The following is a 4,111-nucleotide window of genomic DNA, read 5'->3' as shown; positions in this document are numbered from 1 at the left end:
CCACCTCCCCCATTTTTTCCTTCAATTTTCCATGCCACTTCTCTCACTCAATTTTATTCCTCCGTTGAAGCTTCCTCTCTAAGCTTCTTATCTTAGACACTTTCTTGGTGGTGAAGCTTCTTCTTCCAAGACTTATTCCCTAGTGGATGGCGCCTCCTCTCCCTTTTTCTCCTTTATCTTCTGCTACAACTCTATGGTTGAAAATCACCATTGAAGGACCTTAGTGAAGCTCAAAGATCCAGCCTCAGTAGAAGCTTCTCAAGCAAGCTTCCATCAGGAATGTGAAGTGATACTTACAAGAAGCAAAATTACAGAGGGCCTTGTTGGTGATGAGTTAATGGAGGGTGTAGTAGAAGATGTAAGTGATGATAAGGAAGGTGTAGGAGAGCGAGAAGTGGCTAAGAATAAAGAGAAAAAAAAATGAGTGTTGAAAATGTAGAAAAAAAAAATGAGAAAAGCAAAGAAAAAGAGAAATAGTTTTAAGGAGAGAGTTGATGAGGTCTTAGCTTTTAAGACCTAGAGTCAAATAACGAGAGAAGCAAAGAAGGGAACACCTAGAGGCCCTACCAAGGATGTCCCCTATCTTTTGGCGCCATCGAAGAAGGAGAATGAGCATCATTTTGCAAGGTTTCATGATATTTTCTAGAAGTTGAAGATCACCATTCCTTTTGGTGAAACTCTTCAACATATGCCAATGTACACAAAGTTCTTAAAAGACCTCCTCACCAAGAAAGGAAAATACATCAACAATGAGAGCATAGTAGTGGAAGACAATTGTAGTGTTGTGATTCAAAAAAATTTGCCTAACAAACATTCAAAGCCCCCGGAAGTGTGACCATTCCTTGCTCAATTAGGGCGGTGTTTGTAGGGAAAGCTCTTATTGATTTAGGGGCAAGTATCAATTTGATGCCTATTTCGATATGTCGGAGAATTGGAAACTTAGAAATCATGCCAACACCGATGACTTTGCAACTAGCAGATCACTCTATCACAATACCCTATAGTGTTGTTGAAGATGTTCTTCTAAAAGTCTGACATTTCATATGCCCATTGGATTTCATCATCATGGATATAGAAGAAGATTCAGATACGCCTTTGATCTTAGGATGACCATTTATGCTCACCGCTAAATATGTTGTTGACATGGGGAATGGTAATCTTGAGATGAGTGTCGAAGACCAAAAAGTGACCTTCAATCTCTTCAAGGCAATGAAGCATCCAAGTGATGAAAGAAATTGCTTTAATGTGAAGGCTATTGAACATGAAGTAGAAAATGTTATGCAGCAATTCACTGTGCATTCCCCTCTTGAAAAAGCTATAGTGAATTCCATTGAGTGCCTCACGAATAAGGAAAAGATCTCAAAGCATGCTTGGAAGACCTTGACAAATTGAAAGAAATTCTTTTGGGGGAAGATGCTTATGAGAAGCTGAAAAAAATGTTCTTGTAGACAAAACTAAGGTGGAGTTAAAGGTTTTACTGCCTCACCTTAAGTATGTTTTTTTCTAGAAAAGGATGATAAAAAATTAGTAGTCATTAGCAATGCTTTATCTCCAAAGGAAGAAGCCAAATTGGTGGAATTGCTCAAGAAGCATAAAGAGGAAATTGAATGTCATATCTTCGACCTTAAGGGGATTAATCCATCATATTGCATGCACAAGATCATGATGGAGGAGGATTATAGACTGGTGAGGCAACCTCAAAGGAGACTTAACCCGACTATGAAGCAAGAAGTGCGAGAAGAAGTTCTCAAGTTTCTTGAAGTTGGGTTAATTTATTCTATCTCGGATAGTGCTTGGGTATGTCTGGTGCAAGTAGTCCTAAAGAAGGGTGGCATGACGATAATCCATAATGATAAGAATGATCTCATTCCTATGAGAACCATCATCGACTGAAAGATGTGCATCAATTACCGCAAGCTCAATGATGCCACACGGAAGGATCAATTTCCTCTTCCATTCATGGACCAAATATTATTGTTTCTTGGATGGCTACTCAGGGTATAATCAAATAGTGGTGGATCCTAAAGACCAATAGAAGACTGCCTTCACATGCCCATTCGGTGTCTTTGCTTATAGAAGGATGCCATTTGGGTTGTGTAATGCCCCTGCCACCTTTCAAAGATGCATGCTAGCCATTTTTGCTAATCTTGCAGAAAAATGCATTGAGGTCTTCATGGATGATTTTTTGGTGTTTGGTTCATCCTTCAAGCATTGCTTGTCCAATCTTGAATTGGTGTTGACATGGTGTGTAGAAACCAACCTTGTGTTAAATTGGGAAAAATGTCATTTCATGGTCCAAGAGGGGATTGGCTTGGGTCATAAGATCTCATCAAGATGGATTGAAGTTGATAAGACCAAAATTGATGTCATTGAGAAATTACCTCCTTCTATCAACGTGAAGGGCATCTAAAGCTTTACTAGACATGTGGGGTTCTACCAGAGGTTCATCAAAGATTTTTCAAGATAGCAAGACCATTGAGTAATTTGTTGAACAAGGATGTTGTTTTCAAATTTGATGAGAAGTGTTTGGTGGCTTTTCACACTCTTAAAGATAAGCTTATTTATGCTCCTATTATTATTGGCCCAAATTGAAGTTAAGATTTTGAACTTATGTGTGATTCTACCAATTATGTTGTGGGAGCGGTGCTAGGACAATGGAGAAATAAGGAATTTCATTCCATATACTATTTTAGCAAGGTCTTGAATGATGCACAACAAAATTATGCTACCACCGAGAAGGAATTGCTAGCCATTGGTGATGCTCTAAAAAAGTTTAGATCATACTTGATTGGCTTCAAGGTCACCATCATCATAGACCATGTTGCTATTAAATACCTTTTGACTAAAGCTGACTCCAAGCCAAGGTTAATTAGATGGGCGCTCTTGCTCTAAGAGTTTGACATTGAAATCAAGGACAAGAAGGGTTGTGAAAATCTAGTAGTTGATCACTGTCAGACCTTAATTTCATTCGCGTATAATGTTTTATCATTTGGATACGATGTTTTGATCATTGCTAGTCAAATTACGGTTTTTAGCACCAATTATAGTGCAAGGCTCAAAGAGTCACGCATGGCTTTAATGGTTGTTTGTCAGTTCCGAAAACAAAATTCACTATAAGGGGGAAAAATGGTCATTTTCTGAAATTTTCTGGACCCTAGCTTGCCTGGGTCAAGAAATACCTTCAACCTTAAGCAACCAGCTCACCTGGGCGAGTTGATACCTTCAAGATGAAGCAACCAGCTCGCCTGGGTGAGCTGCCCTTGCCCTAAATGGTTTTTTCTATAAATAGCAATACAGGGGAAAGGGCAAGGGGTTCAAAAAGGTTTAGAAAGGAAGACAAATGAAGGGAGATGAAGGAAAAAGAAGAAAAGCGAAGCCGAGGCGCTGTCAAATCGAACCAAGGATCCTTCCCTATGTCGCTTCTCTTGCTAGCCTTGTACCCTGTGCAACAACCGGCTAGTTCTTCATCCTTTTCTTTTCCTAAGGGTTGAATGTAATCCATGTACCCGTATGGGTCCTCTCTGATATTATGTATGTATTCATCTTCTCCCCTTTATCGTTGGTAATTTCATTTCATTTGTAAGGTTTAATTCTAGTCGACCACCAATGTCGTGGAATCATTTTCTTTTCTTTTATAAGACTAGAGACTAATAAACAAAAAAAAAAGGAAATCAATTGACAACCAAACTCCTTTTATCAAATATCAATTGAGATCGTTTCAAGGTTCAACGCCTTAACGATTCTCTCCACGTTTCAAAATTTAAAACGCAATTAAAATAAATCTTTCAAAAACATAAAATCAATTTAGCACACAAACATTCAGACTTAAAGAACTACGTAGGTATGATTTCCTCATCGCACCTGGGGATATGTAGGAGCAAGGGCAACACCTTTGTCGACTCGCAAAAAGTAATATATATATATATATATATATATATATATATATATAAAATAAAAGTAAAAATAATAAAATAATAAAAGCAATTCACCGTTCTTGGGAAAATAAAATAATTTTGAAGTCATGTTGTCCCTTATGATGGGCGCATGGGGTGCTAATATCTTCCCTATGCTTAAACAACTCTCAAACCCTTATTTTCAAAATTCATAGACC

Source organism: Glycine max, chromosome 20 (genome assembly GCF_000004515.6).
Source record: "Glycine max cultivar Williams 82 chromosome 20, Glycine_max_v4.0, whole genome shotgun sequence".
Classification (NCBI taxonomy): Eukaryota; Viridiplantae; Streptophyta; class Magnoliopsida; order Fabales; family Fabaceae; genus Glycine; species Glycine max.
This window is presented reverse-complemented; position numbering follows the sequence as displayed.